A 13,407-nucleotide genomic window follows, 5' to 3' on the forward strand; every position below is an offset into this window, starting at 1 on the left:
GGAATCAGTTTTAGAAGCTGCACAATAAAAATGTTGTCATTTGGGACCAGATGCTTTTCCTGTGTGGTCTGAGGACCTAACAGAGTGAAGGGGGTGGTGTTTACAGGTTTCCTTTTCTGTCTGTGTGACCGTCTCTGTCTCCCCCATCTCTACCCCCCAGTCACTGAGACAGCAGGTTGGTGAGTGTTTGGGAAATACCATGCCAGTGAGGTCTAGGTTGTTAATTTAATTCTAATCCTTGCTAACCAGGGTTTCCACCACATGGACATGCCCGTGCCGCCCCCAGCTATGGACAGCCAGACCTGGCAAGGTGGCAGAGAACCGGCCTGGACCTCCAGAGGCTGGGCGGTCATCCCAAATGACCCACTAACACATGGGACCACGGGACTTTACTCAAAACTAAAAGGTCGACTGAATACATTCCTCCTTCTATGAGGACTGCTCTCTGAGAGACCGTCACCTTTTTGCAGAAATAACATAAAATGGGAACTTTACTCATCTTGGACCACATCACCTTCATGTGCGATGGGCAGCCTTCCTGCATTAAGAAATTTCTCTAACTAACTTCCAGTTATAGGGAGGGTCTACCCCACAAGGCTCCTAAGTTCAGCAAATAATTGATAGAGGGCCAGGCTGAGGTTCCCTTTTCAAAGGAGAGTCAGCGACTACCAAGTAACTCTCCTAAGGACAGTGACCTATAGCGTCCACGTTCAACCTTCACACCTTGTTAACTTTGAAAAATGAAACAAGTGTCTTCTCAGACACCTGGAAGAAATGATTTTTGAGTAAAGTATGATTTATAGTCTAAAATGTTTTTAAAGGTAATTGGCAATCATATCATTTTCTTCATTTACTGTGATAGCCCTGTTTTCGTGAGTCTACGTGTGGTAACTTGTTGCAGGTGAATATTCTCACTGTGGCCCGAGACCACGGCCAGTCAGCTCCTGCTTTCCTCAATGGAGGAATCATCCAGAACATTCTGTGAGTGGATCTTGACACGACACACTGTAATGGCTCAAACTATCGCATAAATAGCATGCACTTTATCACATCCCTAATTATACAATTGCACAATAGTCCATAACAGCTCCTTACGGACTATGGAGTAAGTAATATGCATTTCTAAAAGTCGATAATTATGTAATTACATGAAAGTCTATAATTAAGGACTATTGGGTAAATATATAATTGGGGAGTTTTTAAAATCCATCGTAAAGTACCTTAAAAATGACTGCGATAAAAGAAGACAAAAAAAGAAGACAGTCTCAGAAAGCCTATTGGAATATTTTAGATTATAGTGAATCTCACTAAATCCAAATCCAAGCAATTAACACTGGGAAAATGTGTCCCATCTCCCTGGTGGCCTTTCTCTGTATCAGTCACAGCTTCTCAGGGCTCCTAGGTAACACTGGTGTGACGGAAGCACAGGGCAAGGGTACGGCAGGAGGTTTGGAGTCGTGGAGGGAGAAATGGGTTGAGCCAGGTGGAAACCACACCTGGTCCGCCCGCTCCCCCAGCCTACAGGCAACTCAAGAAGTCTCTTATCGGGACAGGCTGTTTCCCACCAGATCTTTGTCGACCACACTTAGTGGCACCTTCGCTGAGGAGTGAAGGAAAAGGGGAAAGTGTCCACCTGAGTCCTCTTTGGGAATTATAGAACAGCACTCGGAATTGGGACTGGATTCCTGAGCATGCGGGTTTGTGAAAGAAGGACCACACACCTGGACTGAGGGTGCAGAGTGGGCTGAGATGGACGCTTAAGGGGAAGCACCAAAGCTGTGCAAGCAGTCACTTCTCTGAATTCCCTTTAAATCTCCGACTCCCAATCCCTTGTCTCACGACCTTCTCGGCTAATCCTCTGCAGCCCTGTCTTTTCTCCCTCCTGCTTTATCCTTTTATTTGCTGCAGACATGGAGTGGAGAGACAGGAGGCACCCCACAGATCCGCCTTGAGGAGAGCATCTCTGCATGAACGCACGTCTGGGTCACGGTCACGGTCAAGGCCCGGGTGGGCGTGAAATTCACAGCACAGCATCCAGGAGCAAGAACACTGTCCGTCAGGGAACATCCACTGCACACGCGAAATCACAGAGCGGTTAGGGAAGAATTCGTATTTTTCAGTTATACATGTATTTAGATTCTTTTCTGAGAATCTCCAGTTCTTTTGGGCTCCTGCTAACCCACCTGAAATTGCACTAATGTGACCCACTTCCTTAATTACACCAATGTACCCAGCTATGCAAATAGCTTCTCAGCCAGACCCTGAGAACTAATTTTAGACGCTCTGCAGCGGCAGTGCCCTGGATGCCACGAGATTAGAATTCTGTGCTGGCCCCGAATCTGACGCTGCTAGAGGGGACGGGCGCAGTGCTGGGCACCCCTTTGGCGGAGGGAGGGAGGTTACCACCTGGGGGGCAGGTAAGTAAATGCTGGGCACTTAAACACTGATTCTGAGGTCACTGAGACAGCTCCAGAATCTGGGCCTGAGAGCCATGTGGCGCGTATTGGAGAACCAAGGAAAACGTCTCGTGTCTAAAATCTCACCACGTCTCGAATTATCACCTCAGCAGCCAAGTCGAAGTCAAAAAAAAAAAAAAAAAGAAGGAATTCAGAGTGCAAACTCTAAAAGCCATTTGTTTCTGAAGGAGTTTCCCGAGGCTGCCGTGACAAACGACTAAAAGGGCCACTCAAAACAACTGCCATTCATTTCCTCGCTGTCCTGGAGGCCACGAGTCTGAAAGCAAGGTGTCTGTGGGGCTGGTTCCTTGTGGGCTCGCAGTGGGAAATCTGTTTCTTGCCTCTCTCCTGGGGTCCAGTGGTCGCTGGCCATCACTGGCCTTGGTCTGTAGACACATCATTCCAAACTCCAGCTTCATGTGGCCATCTGCTTCGTATGGGCACAAATTCCCCTCTTCTTGTAAGGACACCAGACATTGGGTTAAGACCCATCCTAAACCAGTTTAACGTCATCATAACTTGAGTACATCTGTAAAGTTTCTTTTTCCAAACAAGGTCACATTCACAGTTTCCGGGTGGATATGAACTTTTGGGGGACAGTATCTAACCCACTTTAGTTTCCCAGGAAACAAATTCTATTGGATCCACGGTAGAGACCCAACTAGTTGCCGCGTCTAGTGGGTTTGCATCTGATTCAAGACAGACTCAAGATTCTGATTTAATCCAGGATCACTGAAGCACCCACTTGTAGCCCCTTCCCCCCAAAATGGATTAATTTTAATACCTGCCACAGTCCTGAAATTCACCAACTTTGAGGGATTTTTCTGACTAGGGTCAGGCTAAGACCAGACCAAGTCTTTAGAGCTTCCTAAATTAATTTGACCACCTAGGACCCCCTGGAACTGGACTACCGTATGGGATGGACGTCAGTTCTACCTGACCACACAAGGGCTGCAAAACCAGTGGTCTCTGCTGATATGACTTTGGCCGGTTGACTGCAATATGATCATTTAAATACTAGTTCAGAGCCAAACATTGTAAGCTTTCCAACTTTCACAATTCTTCAGCCTACTAGCCATATTTAAGCATATGTTATTTTGATTCAAGAGAAACAAAAGAAGTCATTGATACAAAACATGAAGGCGGTGTAGGCCCTCAACTTGGGAATCGGTGGCCAGTGAAGTTGCTGTGGAATCTTTCTAGACACCTGCTGCCTACATTTACCATATTACCTCTAGAGACGTCCCTGATGAAAGCTTTCATTCTGGACACCTGCGGCCTACGTTTACCGTATGACCTCTCGAGAGTCCCTGGTGAAAACTTTCATTTACCACACAGCATCCCACCCACTGCCTCCTGAAAACCCCTGTCCGTGGGATACTCTCAATTCACTGTATTGTTCATTCATTCAACTAAGAGATATTTTCACATTTATAAAGTGTGCCAGAAACAGGGAAAACTGCCATTTCCCTGGTCAAATATATTCTACACGTATTTCAAAATTCATCCTCAATATTAATTTCTGAAGTTTTTCAAGCCCCACTCAGTTTTAAATCACTTCTCAATTCTCTGAAAAATAATTAAGTGCACTTAATTCTTTATCTTTCATGTGAGAGAATTATTCTGGACTTTAACAATTAAGGAAATTAATAACTAAGAAAAGTTTTGATAAAACTAAGGCAGCAGAATTAAATAGAAGATTGCTTTCTAAGTCAGTTCAGAAGATGCAGAGGTCCAGAGCCAGGCTATCTGCTGCAATCATTTCATGGCCACAAATACCTTCTTCCCTGCTGGCTTCCCGTAGCCTCTGGTAAGCACGAACCTGCTCTCCATCTTTATGCATGTCTAATTTTAGGGTGTTAGATGAATGGGATCGTACGGTATGTGAGCTGTTGAGACAGGCTTTGTTCACTGAGCATGGCGCCCTTAGATCCGTGCAGGTTGCTGCGTGTGTCAATGTCCTTTCCTTTGTACTGCAGGGTAGAGCTCCCTGGCATGGAGGGACCGCACTTTGTAACATTCAACTGCAGAAAGACATCTAGGTTTTTTCCAGTTTGGAGCTATTATGAGTAAAGCTGCTATGAACTTTCCTGTACAGATGTTTGTGTGAACATATTTCCATTCCTCTGGGGAAAATGCCAGGAACTCAATACTGGGTCATGGATGGTTTCACGCTGAGTCCTTAAAGAAACTGCCAAACTGTTCCCCAGAGTGGCTGTACCGTTTTACACTCCATTGTCATGAAAACCAACTCTTGGTTGGTTCCCTGAATTTTTTAACACTTCCACAGTTATTACATTGCCTCCACTTTATTTGTGCTAAATCGTATAAATATTCCAACTGACTGAGCCCAGAGAAAACTTCCATAACATCATTTTACTCAAGAAGGACCGTTTCTAGACTTGAATAAGATGTATACCTAGATTTCGTTGGCTGGATAACATATTTTTAAAAATTTATATTTTGAATCTGAACAGACTTTGTTAGGTTATAAAAAGATTAAGACATAAATATTGGCAAGTCTTTTATCTTGCAAAATTGTGACTTGTGTATTGGTAAAAATAAAATGGCTAAAATGGGAAATTGAAAATACGTAATTCATTTTTAAATTTAAAACGTGTATGTACATTACTTTGTGACCCTTACCAGGTAGGGCTGATAGGTGGTATTTTTTTGTTTTCTTTTGTTTTTTACTTTTAAATATGACATCAGTGGCTTGAAGACTGCATAATTTTATTTGCATAAATAACCCCATAATGCAGCATCTGTAATTCACAAGTTGAGTTTGCTGCTGGTGGAGAGTTAAAATTGAAGGATGCTGACAGGGTAATCATAGAGCAAAATTCTTCTATATCTGAATACAAATGTTCAAGTCTTTTACAATTTTTAGCACATGCTGATACTTTTTAACACACCAATTAAAAATGCTTGGTTGCTGAGCATCTATAAAACATTTAACTATGTTTTCATAGAAATTGAAAACATGTTTTCACTCATTGTAAAGGCTTACTTATATTATTTTAGCAGAAATTTCATCATTAAAGCGGATACTGGCACAGTCAAAATTGAGGGTAAGTGTACTGGCCACATCTAACAGGACCACGGTGGCGTGAACCTGATGTAGTGCGATGGCTCCTAATAAGCCTGGCTTTGGGTACCACAAGCAAGTTACAGACAGGGACTAGAGATTAGTGGTTAACATTCCAAGTCAGTGAAGTGAAGATGAGTGAAAGAGTTTATCTATTGTGTGCTTTGAAAACAACAAAACAACAGGATTGTATGATACCTTTAAATGTTTAAAAAAAATCTAGCTTTGCATAATTATAATAGAGAAAGTTAACGTTAACAGCTGCTTTTTCTTTCTCAACTTAAAGCTGGTCTCTAATAGCTGGATTTGCCAATAATTTTCTGAGTACATGGCACATGGGCGTTTGCAGGTGCAATTATGTCTACGTACATCATTCTGTCTCTTTAGTATATGACAAAGATAGTTTCACAAATATTTACATGCTTGCAAGCAAGGCAGTAGAAATCAAATTCCTTTTTAAAATATAAAATTTAATGTAAACAATTAAGTCCACTTTAAAATTGTATGATACAACATCTTAAAAATGAAGGATGGCATTTTCCTTTCTTGGTTTCCTAAAAGAAATATGACCTAGCCTCGTTCCTAATCTCTTCTGTTACTCTGCCCCTGCTCCCCAGTGCTCTGTACTTGGTTCTTCTCCACATTAAGTGCTAAGAGTTCAAATGTTAAACAACCAGATTACCACTCTGCTCCCACTCTCGGTGGGAGCCCTAACATCACAACGGGGATTCCCATTCAAAGAGCTTACATCCAATTTCTTCTTATTCTAATAAAAGTATTCTGGGTATTATTTGGAGGCTCAGTTCTGCTTCATGCTGCTTTTCCCCCTTCATCCCTTTTTGATCCCGACAGCTGAGTCATCTTTCATGTTGAACGTATAGGATATCACAATCTCTTAGCCAGAGCTGTTCCTAATTCTCTCTCAGGATGTTGTAAAAAAAATGACTTCATTCTTTACAACTTAATGTTTTCAAAACACCCAGGTGTTTAAAGGAAATAATTTCAACAAACAGAGAACAAGTATCTGGGTAACTAGCTAGTGATTCATCTAGGTACATATTTTTTTTCTGTGTGCTTTTCTTGTTCATCAAGGATTTTAGGCAGTATACAAACGTAAAAATTACAAGAATGTGAAAATGAGTGAGAAATTGAGGAGGAAAGGGAATAAAGGTAGAGCAGTGAAGGGAAGCTGTGGGGAAGATTGACACCCAAGACAAACACCCCAAGATCCAGAACACTCATCAAGGGTGATCACAAATTCTACCTTGAATGCTTGGGCATCCAAAATAAGGAACACAATATAATAGATTGGAAGACTCCAAATATCTAAATGATAAAGATGCATCAGTTACTCAGAGGAGGGACAGCTCTTTGTGGTACGAAGCCTGTGGTGTGTGCTCAGAAGGGCACACACCACATGTAGACATTGTCCCCAACTCTCTTTCCTGAATAACATCATGTATTTGTTACAACTGATCTTTAAAACATCTCCTAAGGCAGGAAACGATATTTCAACCACAAAATAAGAGGAGTTGAGTAACAGAAAGGTATTTTCTAAGGTGACAAATTAATGCGGTTCAAGTATGTGACTCACTGTGGTTCTGGATTATTTTAAGAGGAAAATTGAGTACATCCTTCAGGAAATCCACCAAAGTACCATTTTTTTCACCAGTGATAAAAAAGATTCTACTCCATATCAGCACAAAGAGGATAAGATTTCCTCAGAAAACAATCCGGTCTTCTCCAAAAACATATGCAAAATGAGGGAGGAAAATCCTGAATTTCGATGTTTAGATGAAAACTGCAATAAATTCCGTTCAGGAAGATGTTAGGAAGATGTTAATCGTATTTCCTTGATTCCAGTCTGCACATGTGCTCAGCTTTTGAATAGTCTGTGAGCGGGAGGAAACTTACCCAGCGTCAGAAGACGCGTCTGCTTCCAGGCAGAGAAGTCAGTTTGAAACAGTTTATGGTTTTCATTGCTCTTTTTAGCCTGGGGTGGACACTCTCTGCTCGCCGGACTCTCACCCCGTTTGTGTTATTTGCATTGGTAACACTACGTGTGATTGAATTCTAAATCAGGTTTGAATGCCTAATTGTTGCTTAAAATGACTTCAAACGTATTTCACCAGGATGCAGCCCTTCAATAAACAGACAGTGTGTATGAAGCAAATTGCTCTCGTGGCTGCAGTCATGCAAGGATGCTCCCAGACACCACACAATTGGCTTCATCTCTGGAAAAGTATTATTGGAGAACAAAATACAGTCATCACTGGAGTATTTGACTCCATAAAAGTAGGAACTGTGTCTGTCTTTGCTCATCATCATACTCTCGGGTTGTAAAAATGTGCCAATTGGTTTTCTCAGCATGGGAGATGCCCTGGAATATTGTTGCAAGACTTTCATCTTTTCTTTCCCATAATATTCCATCAAACCCATGCCTTTTTTTTGCAGCAGATTCACTATGTCATTTTGATCTACTCCTCCCTCCTTGAGTTTCTTTCTTTTTCTTTTTTCCCCAGAAATCTAGGGTGGAGGCTCTAGTTAAAAGGGAGGTGGATGGTCGTTCGCACACAGCCCCACCGAAGCAGGGAGAGTCTTGACGGTCTATCCTTCCCGTTAGCTGTCGTTGCCCTGCAGCTGTGGAAGAGCTGCCCTCCGCAGTTAGACCAGTAACTCCTGCAAAGGCGACATCTCACCAGCCCAGTTCCCACCACAGGCGCAGCTTCTGAGAAAGGGCCATCCCTACCTCAGTATAATCTTATCATCCCAAACTGATGTCCCAATTTTGGGTTCCCAATCTTGTTCTCAGTTCTTTCAATTCCTTCAAAGAGTCAGCCTTCAGAAAACCAACTGGCATCAGAAGTATTAAATATTAGAGATCAAAGTTTTAAAACCAGTGATCTAAACTTCCAGCAAGGAGAACCTAGGAAAGAGAATGGCAAGTCAAACAAAAAAGTCAAAAGAAGGAAACCATAAAGAAAAGGATAGAAACTTATGGAAAACAAATATAGAAACAGATATTTTTAAAAACCACACTTGTTTCTCAGAAAATGTTGTTAAAATAATAAACTCAGAGCAAAACTATTTAAGGAAAACAAAAAAGAAAACATGAATGACAAATATCAGAAATGAAAGAGGAATAATACCAGAGGTCAATCATTAAAACTGTGAGGGAATATTTTAACAGATTTTATGCCAATATATTTAGCAATAAGTGAAATGGAAATTTAACAAATCCAATTTACCAAAATCAACATAGGAAAAAATAGAAATCTGCATAGTTCTACAGCAAACAAAGAACATGAGTCTGTAAACAAAAACCTTCCCACAAAAACTGTAGGTCCAGAGAGCTTTGCTGGAAATTCTTTCAAATATTTAGAGAACAAATAATATCTACCTTACACGAATCATTTTAGAGTATACAAAAAGAGGAAATACTTTTCAATGTGTTTTATGAAGCCAGTATACATTTGAAACCAAAACTAGCCAAAGCCATTAAAGAGAAATTACAGGTCAATCTCCCAGTGAACATAGAACCAATATGCTAAACAAAATATTAGTAACTTTAATCCAGCAATATGTAAAAAGGGATACATCATGATCAAAGATTTGTATTCCAGGAACACTGAGTTGGCTTAAATTGGAAAATTGATGTATGTGATTCACCACATAACATAATAAAGAAAAAAAAAAAACATGATCTCAGAAAAGCAGGAAAAATATTTTATAAAATCCAACATTTATCCATGGTAAACTCTCAGAAAACTAGGAAATAGAAGGACAGTTTTTGATCTGATAAAGTATACCTAGAGTCAAGAAGGTGTTTAACAAGATTTTCCTTGGGTTTGGGAACAAGACAAGAACACCCACCATCAAAGCTGCAATCTTGTGCTGGATGACCTATCTATTACAATAGGCAAGAAAAAGGGATAGAAGACATAATATTGGAAAGAGAAAAATAAAACTTCTTTTAATTGCAGGCATGATTGTGTAAATGTAAAATACCTCAAAAGGCTATAGACTATTACAATAAAGAGTAAATTTACCACATATTAGTTTCATATATAACAATTATTTGTATTTCTATGTACTAGAAGCAAAAAGTTGGAACAAGAAATTTTAAAAACAACACTTTTAAAATAACATTAACAGAATTCAGATATCTAGAAATAATATAACAAAAGAAGTAAAAGACCTCTATATTAAAAACTGCAAAACATTGCTGAGAAACTAAAGATCAATTAAACAAATGCCCATACATACCATGTTCATAAACTAGAGTACTCCATAGAGTCAAGGTGTCAGCTATCCTCAAATGATCCATAGACTCCATGCAATCTCATTCAACTTCTAGCATTTTTGTGGTTATTGATAAGCTGATTATAAAATTTATACAGATGTATAAACATACAAAATTCCATAAAGCGGAAAGGACTTATATTAGAAAAGACTACATTGGGTAAGAACAGAGGACTTTTACTATCAGAGATCAATACAACTATAAAACTACAGTAATTAAAACAGTGTGGCATGGACACAACTATAGAGAAATAGGCCAAGGCTACAGAATATAAATTCAGGAAAGCAATCCATACATTTACAGTAATTTAACTTATAACAAACGTTATTGGAACAATGCAGTGGAAAGGAATGGTCTTTTCAGTAAAAGGTGTTGGATCAATTAGATATCTACATCTATGGAAAAAAATAAATCTTGAGGCTAACCTCACATTTACAGAAAATTTATTTAAAATAAACAATAAACATTAAAGTTACTATATTAAAATATGGATTATATCCTCTAGAAGAAGATACATCTTCTAGAAGACAGCAGGAGAATATCTTCTCAAACTTGGGAGAGGCAGAAATTTCCTAATCACCATGTTTTGGACTTTATTATGTTTTAAAACTTCTGTTCATTAAAAGACTCCATTTTGAGAGTAAAAAAACAAATCACAGTCTCTGAGAATATATGTACAATGCTCTTATCTGGCAAAGGACTTATATTCAGATTATATAGGGAGCTCCTACAAACCAAAAACAAAGGGACAGACAACAGACAATTTTGAAAATAGGTAAAAGACTTTAGTAGTCAATTTACAAAAGGCGATATCCCAATTGATAAGCACATCATTACTCATCAGAGAAATTAAATCTACTACCCCCAGATGGCTGAAATTAAACAGACTGACTATATCAAGTGTTGATAGGAATGCAGAACAACTGGAAAGCTACATGTTACTGGTGGAAGTTGAAACTAGTATAACTAGTTAGGAAATGTTTCGATAGTATCTACTGAAGGTAAAACACATGTATACTCCATGCCAAGCAATTTCTTAGCTGGATATACCTCACAAAATGCAAACATGTCCACCAACCACATCATTGGAATGTTCTTGGCAACTTTATTCATAATATTTCAATAGGAAACAATTCAGCATCAATAATCAGATGTACATCAACAATAGGCTGGGTAAGTACATTGTAGGAATGCTTACAGTAGAATATGGCACAAGAATAGAAAAGAAGTGCAGCCAGAGACGTCATGTTGAGTAAAAGAAGCCAGAAATGAAAGGATACATACTGAATAATTCCTTTTATGTGGTATTCAGGGATGGGCAAAACAAGTCTATGTAACGGGGGCCGTAAGAGAGGCAACATTTGTGGGCGGGTATTAACCTGGAGACGGCCTGATGAAACTCTGGGGTAATGAAAATATGCTCAATCTAGGTGGTATTGGGACAATATATACATGGATTTCTTGTGTTTCCATACAGCTTCCTTGCAGAGGAACGGCTACCTTTGTTCCAGACTCTCTTTTCAAGGATATTTGTATGGTAAACAGTCTTGGAAAATAAAGAGTCTCTCCCGCTGAAGCAAAAGGCAGGCATGTGGTCTGCCCATTATTAAACACGCAGACCCACTAAGATCGAGATTTGTCTCAACACAACCCATGGTGTGGCAGGTATCATTTGCCCCTTCATGTTGCCCAGCAGGAATTGGGGCTCAGAGAAGGATGCACCCGCTGACCCTCTGGCTGATGCTCTTACTGGGGTAACATGTCCTTTATCTCAGACCCAGGAGTCTCCTGTCTCCTGCCAGCATCCTGGTACCTGGGTAACTTGTTAGCTTGCACATAGGGTAAAATGTCAGTCTCTTCCCAGTTCTTCACAAGAGGTGGTTTCTGGCTGCATAAATATGTATAATTAAAAATTGTGACTTTTATGGTACGTAAATCATAGCTCAGTAAAATGCAACTTTAAAAAATGTTAACAAAAAACACTTAGAGCTTAATATACTCCTATTTCCTAGAAAATCTGGGCTCCTCATTCAAATATGTTAATGTGATCTCTTAAATAATTATGTGGTGCCCTACCTCTACCATTTGGGGGACTGAAAATTAGTACAGTAGGCACTATTTTTTCCAGAGAACAAAGTGAAATTATATGTATGTCTCTATATAATGTATTAATTATATATTAATAAGTAATATATTAATATATGTATTAACCGATTCACTCCAATGTTTTTACAACATTCTAGGGTCTGTGCAACTTTTTCTTTTTTAAAGGGAATAAATATGTGATAACAAACATAGTATCACTATACCAGTGGGGAAAATGTGTTACCTTGAATATAAACAGCCAAGTAAGCAGTAGTATTATTTTCTCTTGTCTTCCACAATGCTATTCAGGGAATTAAAATTACACTAACATTTTCCTTTCTTAAACTAATAATTTGAGAAACTAAGCAAAGGAAAAAATTGCTGTGGAATTATAATGGAAATAATGGTACCTTTCTTTTTCAACCGGATTAAGGCAGCTCGCAATGAAAAAAAAATGAGATTGTTCACCAGGGAATATAACATTAGAATTCCAATTTCATAATTTGAAAGCTTGGTTTAAACAGATAAATGATTTTAAGGCTTTTTGGCTGCATTCAGTTTGTTGTCAAAACTATAAAGTTCTTGCTGATATTCTTAGGAAATTCACATGAACACAGCTCTGATTTGACTTTCATATCATTAGCTACAAATTGTTCCTCACCACACAAAATATGAATCAAATGTCTACATTTTCCTTTTGATTTGGAAATGTGCTCTCATGAATCACTTGGAATAAATTACAAAGAGCTCACAAAACATACGATGAGCATTTACAGACTCTGCTTAGCAATGTATTATTTGCTTTTTAAATGCCATGAATACCAAGAAGATTTTTTCTAAGCAATATCACCATGTCTGTAACGCCCTGCTCGACATAAAAAATGTTTCTACTTCTATGTATTTCTGAGAAAGAGTTAGCTATTTTAAAATTCCAAAATAGAAGACAGGAGGTCAAAGAAACAATGTTCTACTTTTTTCTTCAATCATATTTAATACTAATACTGATCATAACAGCTGAAATTTGCGATGCACTTTACATTTTAAAAGTTGTGTCATATGACCTTTTTTTTTTTTTTAAATTCATGAACTCCTTTTAAAGCTAACCAAAGATGAAAGAGGGTGTGAGTCCTCTTTTATAGATAGGAGCCCTGAAGTTCACAGGCCTTAAGTAACTTGCCCAAGGTCTAGCAGCTGGTAAACCTCATAGTCAACCCCAAATGTCCTGCCTGCAAACCCAGGCCACGCCAGAAGCTTCATTCTGAAAAGGTCGCCATCTTTCAGCTGCCAAAGCACAAGGAAGATGGGAGCGGGGAGTGGGCTGGTCAGTGATGCGTTAAAGGGCCAACTGGGGATTCCCTGAGCCACCCCGTGTCCTAATGGCATCCAGGTTTCCTCTGAGGAAAAGCCCTCTTCTTCGTAGTGCGTAGATTTTGTTGAAGCAAAGCCCCATGTGCCGAATACCCCCATTCAGCCCA

This window comes from Balaenoptera ricei, chromosome 14 (genome assembly GCF_028023285.1).
Source record: "Balaenoptera ricei isolate mBalRic1 chromosome 14, mBalRic1.hap2, whole genome shotgun sequence".
NCBI lineage: Eukaryota > Metazoa > Chordata > Mammalia > Artiodactyla > Balaenopteridae > Balaenoptera > Balaenoptera ricei.